Source organism: Gorilla gorilla, chromosome 19 (genome assembly GCF_029281585.2).
Source record: "Gorilla gorilla gorilla isolate KB3781 chromosome 19, NHGRI_mGorGor1-v2.1_pri, whole genome shotgun sequence".
Lineage (NCBI taxonomy): Eukaryota > Metazoa > Chordata > Mammalia > Primates > Hominidae > Gorilla > Gorilla gorilla.
Genome location: NC_073243.2, coordinates 53,929,520 through 53,946,790, shown reverse-complemented (window position 1 = coordinate 53,946,790; position 17,271 = coordinate 53,929,520). Strand labels below are relative to the sequence as shown.

Below are 17,271 nucleotides of genomic sequence, written 5' to 3'. Positions count from 1 at the left end.
CACATACTTAAAAAGTAAAGAAACTCTAGGTAGTCTTGCCTCCCACCCAGGCTTAAAGAGTTGGCATCAAGGTGCTCAAATGGACCCAACACAGAGACTGGCGATGCTTTCAGGTTTGGTTCTGTTTGCTGCTCTTATAAACTCATTTTGTGTCCAAGTGGCTTGCTCTGTCAGATGAAACCTTGGAAAGGTAAAAAATCCTTCTCAAGTCAAATTTTCATCTTCCTTTGAAATCTCTGAACCCATTAACTCGGGACATTAACCAGCACTTTCATGTTATCCACCTGAGACCACCTCTTGTTCAGCATCAACCATCTTTTTTTTTTGTGTGTGAAAGAGCATGCTTTATTTGGAAGCAAAGTGCTGCGCAGTGACCAACAGATGAAGGCCACCCATTGGGCACTTACACGTCGTACTCCAAAATACACACAGGATGCTTTGCTAATAAAAATCAACGGGAACAGGGATTCCTCTGGGCAACTCCCCCAACCTCATCCCTTTCAGGGGTTGGGAAATCTCCCAACCATCTTCCTGATGGCAGTGGTGGTTCACTAGAGATAAAGCCCCTCAGGGATGCCTTCGTGTTTCTTATAAAGAACACTTTCTTTAGATTTTTTGAAGTCTTCATTTGTTGCTTTCATTCTATGTTTCTTAAGGCCATCAGACCAGCTTCTGTACAGATTGCCTTGATGTCAGCACCAGAGAAGTCATCTTTAGCCATGATCAAGTCGTCCAGGGTTACATCATTGGCCAGTGTCATCCTGCTTGTGTGAATCTGAAAGATGTGCTTCTTAGTCTTTTCATCAGGCGGGTGGAACTCGATCTTCTTGTCAATGCGGCCTGGTCTGATAAGTACTGGATCCAAAGTTTCTATTTATTTTGTGGCCATGATAACTTTCACATCTTCCCAGAATCAAATCCACCCAATTGGTTCAACAGTTCCAATTCCAACATTGTTTGCTGAATTTCTCTCTCACCACCAGAATTGGAGTCATATCTTTTTGTCCCAATGGCTTCAATTTCATCAGTAAACATGATGGATAGTGCATGTTCTTCAGCAACTTGAAACAATTGCCGTACGAGTTTGGGCCCATCACCTAGGTACTTCCGAATAAGTTCAGAGCCAACCACTCTCAAGAAAGTGGCTGAGGTTTGGTTGCTACTGCTTTGGCTAACAAGGTTTTTACCTGTGCCAGGTGGACCACAGAGAATGACCCCTTTAGGAGGCTTTGTATCCATCTCTTCATAATATTCAGGATGGGGGAGAGGAAGCTCCATAGATTCCTTAATTTCCTGAATTTGGTTGTCCAACCCCCCAGTATTGGCATAGGTCTCCTGGGGGGGCTTTCTCCACCTTCATCATTGTGACCAGGGGACCCGTGTCATCCATCAGCACCCCTATCACCGCATGTACCTTGTGTCTGAGCAGAACCGAGCAGCCAGGTTCCAGCAGATCCTTGTCTACAAATGAAAGAATGCTGTCATAGTGTTCTGAGCCCACAGATGTAGACACAATGGCATGATTGTCATCGATGATCTCTTCCAAGTTTCCTACTGACATTGGGGTCCCCCTCAGATCATCCACTTTTGATGTTCCCTCCTCTTGCTTTTCTTCTAATAGTTTTATTTGTTCCTGATTTCTAATGAATTCTTCCTCCATGAGAAGATAGTCTTTAATTCTCTCTAACTTCAGTAATTTTAACCGACACTGAGTGTGAAGTGTCACCAGTGGCAGTTTACTGGCAACATCTTGTCCCTTTGTTTTTTTCTTCTTTTTCCGCCACTCTAGTTGGTACAGGAGGTTAGTACTTATTTTTCTTGTCCTTGTCATCCTTCTTGCCATGTCTAGGACCATGACCATCACCCTGACTTTGACCCACCTTGTCTTGGCCACTTGAGCTGCCACTGCTGGAAGTTCCTCCACCTCAACTATCATTTCTAAGTTCTTAATTTTTGATGCGTATTTTCTCTTGGGGATACTCACACTGGAAGGCTACCAACTTATATGTTTTCAAGAGAATAAACAGGTACTACATAAATGAATGAAGTGGGCTTGGTGTAAGACACTGGGGAGGGTAAAATATACAGAATGCCAGCTCTTGATGGGTGTTAAGGAGAAAAGTAAAGCAGGGAAAGGTGTTGGGATATGTACGTGTGGGACAGAGTAGGTGTGATGGTCAGGTTCCTGTGTCAGCTTGGCTAGGCTATAGTACCCAATGCTTAATCAAATACTAACCTAGGTGCTGCTGTGAAGGTATTTGGGGATGTGATGAACATTCACAAATAGTAGACTATAAGTAAAGCAGATTATCTTTCATAATGTGGTTGGGCCTCACCTCATCCTTTGAAGGCCTTAAGAGCAAAAATTGAGGTTTCCCAGAGAAGAAGAAATTCTGCCCTAAGACTAAAGCATCAACTCCCACCTATTCCAGCTGCTGGCCTTCCCTGCAGACTTCAGACTTGCCAGGCTCCACAATCCCATGAGCCAATTCCTTGAAACAGATCTGAGTGTGTATGCATGTACATATTCACATATATGTACACACACACACACATACACACATTCACATCCTATTGGTGCTGTTTCTCTGGGAAATCCTGACAGATCCAGGCTCAATTTTGGATACAGAAGCTTTTGGACATTCAGTTTGCTAATTTCAAGTCTTTGCTCAAGTGTCACATTCTCAGAGATGCCAGTCCAATCATTCTATTGAATATGAAAAATTAATCATCTTCCCAATCTGTATTCCTGATCCCCTGACCCCACTCTATTTCTTCCCACAGCAATGTTATTTTTCACATAACTGTGTTACTATTTGTTGTGTTTATTTTCTATCACTCCTAGTATATAAGCTTCATGATAGCAGGTGTCATAGGATGACTTCCCTGGGAACAAAACTCTGAGCTGGAGATTTGTGTGCAAGGAGGTTTATGGCGGCGGGTGCTCTCAGGCACAGCAGCCACAGGGTGTGAAGGAAGCAAGATTGGGCACAGAGAGGACTTGAACTGTGATTCAGTTGCAACAGAGGTCTCCACTGATTCCCAGGGGAGCCCTGAAGCTGGGGAAGTGCTTCAGGGATGTCCTGAATTGAGACAAAGGGGGCGGGCCCCAAATCAGCCAGTCATTGGATGCAGAGTGTCCCCAGGAAGGGGACACAGCTCCCTTTGGCCAAGGGCAATTCATAGGGAGGACTCAATGTCGGTCATCAGCCAGTAACAATCCTGGCAGCTGGGGAATGAGCAGAGTGACCCTGAACAAGGATCTGGGCAGTGCACCTGGCAGGCAGCAGCCATCTTTATTTCTCTATTGCTGCATCCTCAGTTCCCAGGACAGGGCCAGGATTGTTGAATGGATGGGTGGGTGGATGAATGAATGAATGAATGAATGAATTGTTTTCAGAAAGGTCGGCATGTACAAACAGGATATGGCCACTGCTCTCAGTTGATGGGCAGAATGACAAGAGGATAAAAATAGAAAATAGGCTAATATGATCACAAAAACCATTAAGGCAGTAAAAAACAAAGAATGATAAATGAGAGAATAGAGGCTTAGGGCTATTCGAGGGAAAGGCAGTAAATACATTTATATGACACGGCTTAGGGCTATTCGAGGGAGGAGCACTAAATACATTTATATGACAGAGTTTCCATGTCTTACACACAGATCCTGAGCAGTTGTAGGCCCAGGGTGTGCTGTTACTGGCCTGAGCAGGACCCAGGGTTAAAGAAAGCATCCTGCGAACACAAGGAACAACTGGCTCCCGTGACAGAACTTTTAACAAGCCTTTTCTCAAATCTGTTGACTTAACGCAGGCCAGGGAATTCTTTGAAAGGCAACATGGCTATAAATCAGCAAGTCCTGCAAACGTGCATTCCAGGGTCTTGGAGGAAAGGGCTGCACACAAAAGCACCTCTTCTAAGTCTTCAGGAATGCTGTGGTGAGTGGCCCTGGAGGTCTCGGGGTTAGACTCTGAGGCTGGGAATGAAAAGCATCCAGGAAAGGGGAGCAGGGAAGCCCCAGCAGAGCAGCGCAGCTTGCTTCTAAGGACAGCAATGTACACCTGGCACCCGGAGTGGTGCCTAGCAGATTCTAGTCACTCAATGAATGTCTGCTGAGTGACTGAAGAATAGTCAGGGACCTTGATTCTGGCCCTAGTTCTGTCATTCACTTGCCATGTGACCTTCAGGAAGTCTCTTTGCTTCTCTGAGTCTTGTTCATCCTGTCTGCAAAATATTGGGCTTAAGCACAAATGGAATCTTTGGGAATGAATGGCTCATGACAGTCTGAATTTATTTATTTTATTTATTTTTGAAATGGGGTCTCACTCTGTTGCTCAGGCTGGAGTGCAGTGGCACCATCATGGCTCAACCTCCTGGGCTCAGGTGATCCTCCCACCTCAGCCTCCTGAATAGCTTGGAACACAGGCATGCACCACCATGCCCAGCTAATTTTTGTATTTTTTCTAGAGACAGGGTTTCACCATGTTGCCCAGGCTAGTCTCAAATTCCTGGGCTCAAGCGATCTGCCCACCTCAGCCTCCCAAAGTGCTGGGATTACAGTTGTGAGCCTCAACACCAGCTGAATTAAAAAGCATTTGAAGAGGTGCCTGAAGCTGTGGAAGGCAGGAGACATAAGAAGCCTATATGGCAGAGTTTCCTGAGCTAATGTGAGCACATGCGATGGTCAGGGGCTGCTAAGGGAAGTAAGCAATTCCTGCTATGGCTGCCACACCCCAGTGGGACTTGCAGGGGAATAACAGGACACTGCTGTGTCCACCACTCCGGGAGAAATGTCTTTTCCAGAGCTGCTGAAAACACAACAGATCTCCCTCTGGGGCAGCCTGATGCCAGAGGCCGAGGGGAAAGAGGAAAGTGCTGTCTGATGCCCACTGCAACTTCCATTCTATCTGAGGCAGGCCATTTCCTAAGGCTTGGAGGCTGGCAGAATGGCAATCAATTTCAGTCAACTGCCTGCTCACTTCCATCAGTGGCTTGATGTGGCACAAAGAATGACAGGCTCCCACTCAGAATAGGAGAGTTCAAATTCTAGCTTTTCTAACCCCTGCAAATCTGGCAACTGACTGAATTTCTCTGGATCTATAAAATGGGACTAATTCTATCTACATCACAGGTATGATTAAACTGGAGAAGATTTGTATAAAACCAGCGCAAGTTTTTCCCCCCCACCCCTTCTCTCCCTTTCTCCCTCTACCTTCACTCCTTCCTTCTGTGCAAGCCAGCCTAGCTAGCTGGAACAGGACATAAACAAGGCCAAGGGCATGAGTTTGATGCCCATATAGGACCAGAGTCCTGGATAGACAACTTGCAAGTTGTGTGTTCATGCTTCTCATCACAGAACAAAGGCAGTTTGCCACTGACCAGTGTCACTGTGGACAAATACTATTTATTCAGCAAGGATGCCAAGCATTTTTAATCCCTGACTCATCAGGAAGAGGAATTTGGCAAAGGGGGGAATGGGGGTGGGGAATAAATGGGAATAAATCCAAGTGAGGCAAGAATGTAATTAGGAGGGTCAGATTCTACTGCTCTGGAGCACAGAAGGAGAAGGGAGGAGGTGGTCCTTTCCCTTGGAAGAATTGACACAAGGACCCCAATTCTCCCTTTGTAAACCTGGAAAAGAGAGCCCCTTGAAAAATTTTGGGGTTTTCATTCTCCCTCATGGAGTTGCTCTGAATCCCATGGCTGTGGATCCCTGCGGAGTGGTGATATAATGGAAATGAGTCCTCAAATATCTCCATTTGCACTAAGCAGTTTTTGTGTGCCGTGTGGCTGTAAGTGTAAGTACTATCATGCAGGAGGTATGCCCATTTTTTACTTAAATCTGGGTCCTTATATTAAAAGTAGTTGGAGTTTAGACCCACATGACAGCCAGGCCTGATAGTTGGGTTCCCTATTTCATTTGACACTCTCTTTCGCCCCATATGTCTCCACAGTAGGGGTTCAGCAGCCTAGCCATGGGAATGGACTTCATAGCGGCTCCTTCTTCTTGGCTGGGGGCCCTGGACCCTGATGAGGGCTGCCCAGAGCCTTCCCCTGCAGTGTCACCTTCTTGTGAGCTGAGTCTGAGGAGGTGCTTGGCTTCCCCCACCGTGTAGAGATGGTGGCCCGCGTGGTGACAGTCATTTGCTTTCCCTGCTTTGGTTGGTTGCCTCGCTCTGCCTGCTCCCTTCTTTTCCTCCAGCTCTTTCTTCCCCATCACAATGCCTTGTTATGATCTCCTCTTCCCCTCCCCATGATGCTAGAAACTGCCTCTTGTCTCACCACCCCTTTCTTCTTTTCCCAAGATTCCTGCCTCCTCTTCGAGCTCTCTCACTCCAAGTTTAAGCTGTGAGAATTTCCTTCTCTGCAGTACCGAAAGATGCTCTTAATACCAGCTCCTACTCCAGTGGGCCCAAAAAATTCCTCCAGGCAAGTGGGCACAGAGATCATCTTGAGAACTGAATAAGTCTGAAGGGGGAGAAAGTGGCATTAATTGAGCACTAACTCTGTGCCAGGGAACTTGCATGCAATATATGTCTAATCTTCACAGCATTCTTTTGAGATCCTTTACTACCGCTTTGTGGATGAGCAAATTGAGGCTCAGAGAAGGTAAGTGCCTAACCTGAGGCCTCAGTTAGTGAATGGCAGTCATAATCTTTTCCCAGTCTGTCTGACTCTGGAGTCATTCTCATTTCTACACTTCCGCCCCTTGCTGAATCCACAGTAATCTTCACATTCACCTCTGGCTAATGCAATTCCATCTTGATTCTTAGGAAAATATGATGTGTCAGGTTGAATTTTAAACACAGCATCTGTATTAATCCCTTTCCATGCTGCTGATAAAGACATATGAGAAACTAGGAACAAAAAGAGGTTTAATTGGACTTACAGTTCCACATGGCTGGGGAGGCCTCAGGATCATGGCGGGAGGAGGAAGGCACTTCTTACATGGTGGTGGCAAGAGAAAAATGAGAAAGGAGCAAAAGCAGAAGGCCCTGATAAACCCATCAGATCTCATGAGACTTATTCACTATCAGGAGAATAGCATGGGAAAGATCAGCCCCCATGATTCAATTACTTCCCCTTGGGTCTTTCCCACAACATGTGGGAATTCTGGGAGATACAATTCAAGTTGAGATTTGGGTGGGGACATGGCCAAACCATATCAGCATCCTAGAAATTAAAGTTGGAGAAGCAGAAATAAATGTGTCAAGATGATTTGTAGGATGATAATGAGATGAGACACAAGCTCTCATGACTTGAGTTGAAAAATGCTAAATGTGTGTGTATTTTGTGTTTTGGGGCATGTGTGTGCATGTGTGTGTGTGTGAGAGAGAGAGAGAGAGAGAAAGTGAGAGAGAGAGAGAGAGAGAGAGAGAGAGAGAGAGAGAGAGAGAATAAATCCAGCAAATTAATAAAAGCATCAATCTAAGGCCACTGGGCCTGAATGCTAGGGCAAGATGAGAAAGCAGCTCAGGAAGTGATTATAATGGACAGAGAGACTCTGACCTGGGAGAAATCTTGTTACTCAGGATCAGGAAAATGTTAAACTCTTCTCAGCTAGTGTTTTTTTAATTAAAACATGCTGCATATAATTAATCACTCATAAATATACATTAAATAAGATGTCTGTGAAAGAAACACATATAAAACGAGGTCATGTATTGTTTGGTTTATGAAATGTTGTGACCAGAGGCTGGAAGGAGCCTGGCTCTTCCCAGGAGCAGTGATTCAGTGTTCCCTAATTCATTGTCTGCAGAGACTTTATAGACTAGACCATAACTAGGCTGAATAACAAGAATTGACTGTTTCCTGTCTTGTTTACTGTTGTCTCTCCCACTAGACAGTGTGCTGTACAAGGACAGGCGTTATGTCTGTTTTCCTCACCCCTAGATCCCTGCAACCCCTGGCACATAGTAAGTGCCAATAAGTGATTTTTTGTTTGAATGAATGAATGAAAGAGGAGGAGAATCATGAAAGTGTAGGGTCATAGAAGCCAGGGGAGTTTTTAGTACGAACGAGTCATTAACAACGTAGACAAAGCAGAGGGATTGGTGAGGGAAGGAGGGGAAGTGCCCATTAGCTGGCATATGGGAGCCTGGGAGACTGGTTTCAGCTGAGGAAGGAGGGGAAGTGCCCATTAGCTGGCATATGGGAGCCTGGGAGACTGGTTTCAGCTGAGGAAGGAGGGCAGAAGCCAGGCTGTAGCAACTGAGGAATGGACAATGAGGAAGAAGAAAGAGTGTAGGCTACATTTTTGAAAGCTTGGGTGAGAAGGGGAGGAAAGGGATTTGATAGAAGCTAGAGGAGCACCTGATCAAGGGGTGGGTGTTTCAGGCCTGGAGAAGTGCTCTCATAAGCTTTGGGGGCAAGCATCCCAGAGGGAGGAAGAGGCTGGGCGTGTAGCACCTGGAAAGAAAGGAATGTAGCTCAGGGCAAAGGTTAACTCTGAACAAGAAGAGGGAAGATCTGAGCTGCAGCAGCTAGGGAAAAGGAAAAATGGATGAGTGTGAATGTAAATGTACTTACAGTGAAGGGGGCAGGAAGGTGAAGGGGGTCCTTCCTGATCACCTTGGTGTCTCCTGGTGCATTAGGAGGCCAGGTGTGATGTAAGAGAAGGAGAGAGAGGTCTTGTGAAGACTGAGCTGAGGCTTGGTGAAGGTGAGGGAGTTCACGCTGGATGAATCAAAGGATTAGTGGATAGATTGATGCTGGAGATCCAGGATGCTGTGTTGGCCTTCGCAGCCAGGGTGAAAAGAGCAGATGAGGCTGGTTATGGTGCTGCTGCCCAGCCTGTATGTTTTGCTGGGCAGGTGCAGTAGGAGGATTTTGGTGTGAGGGAGCTGAAGAATCTGTGAGAGAAGAGGACTTGTGATCAACAATGAAGTTCAGGCTGGAGCAGGCTGATGATTAGGAGAAGACAGAGGATCAGGGGCTTGTGGTATCTCTGAGGCAGAAAAGCAGATATGGAGGGATGAAGAGATGAGATGGGGGGTCAGGGGTTCATGAGGGAAAGCTTCAGGTGATGATCAAGCCCAGAGTGTCACCATGCCTGTGGGTGGGCAGCTGAAGGTCAGTAGAGTTCCTGGTATTCAGGAGATCCAGGGATTGCATGGATCCAATCATCCAGCTAGTCTTGCATTGATTTTGCATCAGTTTAGTCTTGATTGATTTTTGCATTGATTAGATCTTGCACTGAATAAGCTTTTTACTGTGGTTTTTCAGGCCTGAGGCAGGTGACAGTGAAACAACCTGTTGAGGTTGTTTCAGGGAGATTGTTAAGCATCATATGTCCAAGGGAAATATTAATTTCACCAAGTCAGACATATGTAAGACAGCCATCCTTTCCTCTATACATCACACAAAGCCAAATGGATCTATTATTTGAAAGAAACTTGAAAGAAAATTTTGCATATCTACAAGGAGTGTGGTATGAAGGAAAAAAGATTAACATATCCAAATAATGGTCCTGGCTCTGTCACTAACTAACCTTGTGATCCTGGGGAGGTTTAACACTCTGGGCCCCAGTTTACAGACACCTACTGCCTCCAGATCAGTTCTTCCCAGTCCGACTTCTTAACCCATCTTATTCAGGCTTTCATCCCCAGCACAACCTACCTGCCCATTGAGAACTGTTAGTGACTCCAAATGGTCCATCCCGACGGCTTCTTACCTGGTCTTGATCTCCTTGACTTCAGAGAGAGTGGCACTTGGCATTGTGGGCCATAGCCTCTGCAGATTCTTCTTCTTCTTCTTTTTTTTTTTTTTTGAGATGGAGTCTTGCTCTGTCTCCCAGGCTGGAGTGCAGTGGCGCAATCTCGGCTCACTGCAAGCTCCGCCTCCCGGGTTCACGCCATTCTCCTGCCTCAGCCTCCCGAGTAGCTGGGACTACAGGCGCCCGCCACCACGCCCGGCTAATTTTTTGTATTTTTAGTAGAGACAGGGTTTCACTGCGTTAACCAGGACGGTCTTGATCTGCTGACCTCATGATCCGCCCACCTCGACCTCCCAAAGTGCTGGGATTACAGGCGTGAGCCACCGCGCCCGGCCCAGATTCTTCTTGACTTTGCTTCAGAAGCGCCATCCTTGAGGTTCTCCTACTCAGCCCCTATATATCCTTCTCTGTTTCCTGCATCCTCAGACAGTTGATCCCAAGGATGGACCCTTCCTCTTTCCAGGGCTCCTCCCTTGGCACTCTCTTTCAGTTGCTTAATTTCAGTCATTACCTCCTTGCAAGGGATTTAGTTCTTTATCTTCAGCTCTGGCTTTTGTCCCTTGTTCTAGTTGAAGTTTCCAAGTGCCTGTTGGACATCTCTGCCAGCACTAGGAAATTCACTAGTTGCAAACCAGAATGCATTTTTTTTCCCTGTTCTCCCTCTCTGTTTCGTATTTCTATCCATGGAACCATCGTTCTCCTGTCACTCAAAGTATTTTCTCTTTTTTTTTTTTTTTTTTTGCAAATAACTGTACTCTAAAAGAATCATAGCACCTTGGAGAAGTTCATCTGAAAGGGATCCCAGAGGTGGTATCTCACAGTGGGAGGCATTGCGGCTATAGGCAGGTGTGGCCTGTGGACTTGAGTCAATCTGTATTTGAATGCTGGCTTAGTTACTTGCTTGCTGAGTGGCCTTTGCAAAGTTACTTAACTTCTCTGTGCCTCAGTTTCACACTTGTAAAATAGAGATAATACCTTAAAAGGTTATTGTTAGCATCAATTAGATGATGTATGTGAAGTCCTTAGTAAAGGGCCTAGCACTTATTATCTTTGATAATAATACTTATTATCAAGGATACTACCCGCTCATTTTTCAGATGGTGAAACTGATGACCGAAGAGATAAGTGAATAACAGGGAAAGAGTTGGGACTAGAAACGTGTCTGATGACTTCAAGATCTGTGTGCCTACCTACATTTTTTTTTTTTTTGAGATGAAGTCTCCCTCTGTCACCCAGGCTGGAGTGCAGTGGCGTGATCTCGGCTCATTGCAACCTCTGCCTCCCGGGTTCAAGCGACCTCAGTCTCCTAAGTAGCTGGGTCTACAGGCATGTGCCACCATGCCCAGCTAATTTTTGTATTTTTAGTAGAGATGGGGTTTCGCCATGTTGGCCAGGCTGGTCTTGAACTCCTGACCTCAGGTTATCTGCCTGCCTTGGCCTCCCAGAGTGCTGGGATTACAGGCGTGAGCCACCGTGCCCAGCCCTACCTACATTTTTAAAGGCAATTTATGTATAAGCTAGGGAGTAATTATTGGAAACAGTAAGAAAACCATCTTTGGAGGGGTTTATTTTTATATCTGAAGTTCCTCCGGGAAGGGGTCATGTCTCTAACTTGCTGTCAAGTCTTAATTATTTATGCTAATTGGGACCAAGAAAACTTGGTTAAATGAAAAGTCCATATAGTCTCCAAATGCCTTTTAAATAACAACTTCAACCTTTTCTTTAATTATCATTTATCTGTTTGTTGGAGGTACTACAACAATGTAGAAACAGAACATGAAAAATAGCAAAATGCTTGAGTCACAGATTTCTAACTATGTTTCAAAAGAGAATTACAAATAAGTTCAGCTCAAAAGAAATCTCAAAGATTTTGAAAAATAGACATGGAATGAAGGCATTGTGATATATAAAAATAAATGAAAGAAATTCCACATACATTGTTATCAATGTCTGGAAGTGCTCCATGTTTGGGAGGAGATTAGCCCCTGGTTGCTAATGCTGTTTTTCATATTTACTTATCTTCTTAACTTCATTAAACCTAACAGGAAATAATTTCAGCATCACAGCTAATTTATTTTGACATCCCAAGAGTGCTATTTTATTTTTTTAAATTGTGCCTGCTGCTTTCTATCAAACCATACCCCAATTGAAGGGGCATCTGTTATTGGAATGTCTTTTCAAAAATAACAGTGGAGTCTAAATGTCTGGAAGGTTTACAATAAAATCTTCTATTTGGAGCCAACATTTGCGATGGGAGGCTTGGGTTTATTTTACTTTATTTTTTAAGTCTTTCCAGACTTTTGAGAAAGTCATCATGTGTGATCATGTTTCTTCAGCTGAATGTGGTCAATTCAATCTGGCTCACTGAGGGTTGGGGAAGGGGAATCTCCCAGGAGGCATGAAGTAAACAGCATGTTCTGGATGTGTCTATTGGGCAGAGGTATGAGTTCCAGGTTTTGTTTCTTTTTGAGTTAGAGTCTTGCTCTGTCACCCAGGCTGGAGTGTCACAACTCACTGCAGCCTCCAACCTCTGGGCTCAAATAATCCTCCTGCCTCAGCCTTCTGAGTAACTAGGACTACAGGTGTGTGCCACCATGCCGGGCTATTTTTTTTTCGTTTTTTGTAGAGATGGAGTCTCACTATGTTGCCTAGGCTGGTCTTGAACTCTTGGCCTCAAACAATCCTCCCAAAGTGCTGGGATTACAAGTGTGACACACCACTGCACCCAGATGAATGCCATGACTTTTAAAGGGAACTCCTTATTTCTACCTAGAGTCAGTTTCCAGTGGCTTCTGTTTTGAACAGTTTGGTCATCCTGTTACAGTAGGTAGCTAGTCAGATATGAGCAGGGCAGGAAAGGGCCCCCTACCTCCCACTAGGAATGTCAGGCGACCATCAGGTGATGGTTGGAGGTTGTTAAACTGCCTCTCTAAAATAATAATTGGTCGCAGCCAGTGCCAGGGAAAGGCAGTCTCCCAATAGATTAAAAAAACCGGGCCAGACATGGTGGCTCATGCTTGTAATCCCAGCACTTTGGGAGGCCGAGGCAGGTGGATCACTTGAGGTCAGGAGTTCAAGACCAGCCTGGCCAACATGGTGAAACCCCGTCTCTACTAAAAATACAAAAATTAGCTGGGTGTGGTGGCACGTGCTTGTAATCTCAGCTACTTGGGAGGCTGAGGCAGGAGAATCACTTGAACCTGGGAGGCGGAGGTTGCAGTGAGCTGAGAACACGCCATTGCACTCCAGCCTGGGTGACAAGAGTGAAACTCCGTCTCAAACAAACAAACAAACACCAAAAAACCCCTGAAACTGGTGATTAGCAGCTTCTCAATAAGATCTCAGGAGTTGGGTGAGTGGGCTCAAGCATGTGGACTGAGAGGTAAAATGGCGGAGTTTAACTGGTATATGACCTTCCGGGAACATTCTACTGGCGAGGGAAGAAAGCCTCAAGTGAGCATGCATGTAACTCCAGTAAACACTGTGCATGCTCCCCTCCCAATCACTAGCAGGCTGCTGCACATGAAGATGGCCCACCCCAAAGAAAAGTCATGGGAAAAGCAACGGAAGACCCTGGAAGCATGGCAACATATAAAACCCCAAATCAAAAGGTCAAACCATGCACTTGATCTCTCAAGTCGCCCGCTTGATCCTCTTCCAAGTGTACTTTTCTTCCTTTCTTTCCTGCTCTAAAGCTTTTTAATAAACTTTCACTCCTGCTCTAATACTTGCCTCTGTCTCTCCTTCTGCCTTATGTCCCTCAGTGAATTCTTTCTTCTAAGGAAGCAAGAACTCAGGTTTCTGCAGACCTGTACAGATTCACTGATGGTAACAGACCTGATGCCATGTGACTCAGACACATTCCACTGCTAACAATCCAGCAAACATTTCATGTTTGTTTGATACCTGCTAATAATATAGTAGCATCCAGAGGCAAGAGAAAGGTGTGGGGGGGACCACATGTCCCCTTATTCCCAACCTCACTACTAGAGAGTATGGCATGTTAAAATGAAAGTAAGGCTTGGATTGAATTTTGGCAGACACATAAATTAATATTTATTCATAAACATGAAAACAAATGAAAAACTATTTTGAAGGCAGAATGGACCAGCCTAGGAAAATGATCAGATCTTCATGCAGTTAAAAATGCAGGACCATCGAGAAGCGAGACCTGAAGATGGTAATAAACTGCTGGGCGTGCCAGATTCTGCAGGCCAGCGTGGTAGAGCTGTGCTCCTTCTGCCTGTCCCTTATGCCAAGTAACAAACCCTCTGGGTTAGATTTTGACAAACTATTTGAAGTGCTAAATAACCACCTTTGAAGGTTATTGATTCCTGATTGGGATTCCTAATAGCTAATTAACTGCCCTGAGGGGTAGGGGTAGATTCCTGATTAGGATACTTTGAACGTTTGCTAACTGCTGATAAACGTTTGCTAATTACTGCTAAATGTTTGCTAACTGCTGCTAAGAGTTAATTTATATACACACTACAGCATACTGTTCATAGCCAAATACAGCATCACTGTTTTCCCAATCTCCCAAGCTAGACATCTCAAAGTCATGCTTGTCACTGCCAAATGCCTTGCCCGTCAACAGTTCTGACATGTCTAACAGTCATCATCTCTCAAATTTGGCTTCTCCTCTTATCTCCAGAGCCATTGGCTTAGTTTCAGCCCTTATCAGAAACTTTCCTTGAATTACTGTAACTGCCTCCTAACTGCTCATCTTAACCTTCCTCTCTTCCTATTGTTCATTCCCTACTCCAGTGTTCTTACCCTAAAAACAAGTCTGACCCTGTCACTCCCCTGTATAAATTTTTTTCAGGGTTCCCAGGGCCTACTGAATAGTATCAAACCTCCTTAGCTGATCTCAAGGCACCTACAATATGGCACCCTATGCTCCAGACTGCACAAGCATTTCACAGTTTCCCAAATATTCTGATCGGGTTTATTCAGATGACTGGCAGGTGCAGTTCCTGGTTTCATTACCTGGCAACATTGCTCCTTATTTGAAGGCCTTCTTTATTTTCCTTCCCCTGAGAAGGGGACAGGTCGTTTTTTGTTCAGGTCTTTGTGTTCCCACAGCCCTTTCTATTTATATTCATGGATAGTAGCTACTATGTCATGTAAATTAGGGTTGTCAGGTACAATGGAGGATGCCCAATTAATTTTGAATTTCAGATAAATAATGAATAATTTGTATTACACACAGGTCTCATGCAATATTTAGAACATATATGAAACAATTATTTGTTACGTATCTAAACTTCAGATTGAGCTGAGCATTCTAATTTTTATTTGCTAAATCTGGCAAGCCTAGCTGTGTTGTAATTCAACTGTGTACGTGTCTGTTACACCTCACTGTGAACTCCTGGAAGGCACTTGTGTCCAAGTGAGAAACCAGACTACAAGCTCCTATGGGATAAATGTTACTCAAATAGAAAAAAAGATGGAAAAAAAGAGAGAGATCAAAAGATAAATAAATGTCACTACTTGTCTTTTTTACATTTGGAAAAATTAAAAAAAAATAAAAATGTCAGGCTACATGAAAGATCCAAGTGATAGTGCACCCTATATCCAGCATTTTCTTTTTTTAAGAGATGGGGTTTCACTCTGTCACCCAGACTGGAGTACAGTGGTGCAGTCATAACTCACTGCAGCCTCAAACTCCTGGTCTCAAGTGATCCTCCTGCCTCAGTCTCCCAAGTAGCTGGGACTGCAGGGATACACCACCATGCACAGCTATTTTTTCTTCTTTTTTGTAGAAACAGGGTCTTGCTGTGTTTCCCAGTTGGTCTCAAACTCCTGGCCTCAAGAGATTCTTACCATCCTCCCAAAGCATTAGGATTATGGGCATGAGCCACAGCACCCAGCCCTAGCAATATTTTGAAAATCAAAAGCATTTCCAAAAATAAGGGATAAAAATGATAGAGGCAGAGTGGATGAATATTTTCTTTTGTGGAACCCAAGAGTTATGGCTAACATGTAGAGTAATAATAATAATGACAATGAAATAATATTAGTTATTGTGAACTTGTGTCAATATATTTTAAACGCATCCCCATCAGAGCCTTACAAAGCCCTATGAGGCAGGTACTCACCACCAGGGACTGGATAATTTCAGTTTCCAGTTGTGAGCCTTGTTAGCTTTGGTTTCAAGAGATATTCTACTTCCTCCCCAGAAACCCACGGGGAAGCTAACTGGGTAGGAGAGTTGTTCAAAGGTCTACCTTATAAACTGAAAATAATGCATGAAGTTGCAAGGTTTCTGTGTGGGATTTGGACTCAGTCCCATTTCATCTTGGGAAGCTTTCTTTGCCTGTAAGGGTTTATCAGATGTCCACTTTTGTCTGAGTCTTGTGGCCATAAAACTGCCTTTATGAAAAGTTTATTTTAAGGGCTATGACTCGGGGACATAAAGAAATGTTTGAAGAAGGGAAAGGGGATAAAAGCATGCAAGATTCTGTATGGAATGGAACATTTGATACAACCACCCCTCTTCCTTTAGTTGAGTACATGGTGGGAGACCATTCAAAAAGCCAACAACTTGGGTAACAGCCCTTAAATTGACATTGTTTAGGCATGAATGGATCCAATTGGTTTTAAATGTTTTGTTCTCCACATAATTCCTATTTTAAGAAGATTGGTTACTATAGAGACTAGAGCTGCCTTTATTCTGGATGTTCAAGAGAGGACATGTTGACTAATGGTTAGAGCAGAGGTCTAAGGTCCAAGGTCCTAGTCCTAGCCCAACCACAGACTCACTGAGAGCTTGTCCATAACTCACTCCCCATGCTGCAATTCTTCCTTAGCTAATGAGGAGCAAAAAATATCTTTGATGTGGCCCTTTGGGCAGTGATATTTACATACTTTGTTATTGATGCTGGGTGAGATGGAAGAAATGGGGTGAGGGAGAGAGCAATTCTAACATAAAATGAATTTTAAGATATTGAAGTTGGAAGGTTATTGACCTGCTAAATAAGCTGGCAAATGGGAAGTAACTACTCATCACAGCATCACCTCTGGGACTGGGACTTGGCCAACAGTGGCTCAGAGTACTTTTTTGAAAAGTGTATGTTTGTGCATGCGTATGTGTACATGCATGCATGCCAAAGCTTAAGCTCCTAAGGGTAAGATATAAAGGCTGCAATTTACAAATCTGTATAAATGATTTATCCCTAACCTTCAGAAAGAATTCTTTTATTCTCTAGCAGAGTGCATGAGTTTTAGTTTTTTAAAACAATTTTTTATTATGAAGAATTTTCAGACACAAAGTTGAGATGCTAATAGTGTAAATAACTCCAATATATCTGTTACCCAGCTTCAACAGTGAACATTCTGTCATTCCTGTTTCATTTCTCTCATTTTGAAACGTTTCTTTTCTGAATCCTGTTAGAGCAAATCCCAGATGACATATTGTTTTACTTGCCAATACTTCAGTATGCATCTTTAACAGATAAAGCCTTCTTTACATAACCACAATGTACCATTATCACACTCAACAGAATTAACAACTTGTTAATTCCTAATATTTATCGAATACCTAATGCATGTTC

At 44.0% G+C, this 17,271-nt stretch overlaps 1 pseudogene; it reads right to left on the bottom strand.

The window, feature by feature from the left end:
- Positions 1 to 551: 551 nt before the first annotated feature.
- On the bottom strand, positions 552 to 1,725 carry LOC101139915 (26S proteasome regulatory subunit 4-like; annotated as a pseudogene).
- Positions 1,726 to 17,271: the final 15,546 nt, after the last annotated feature.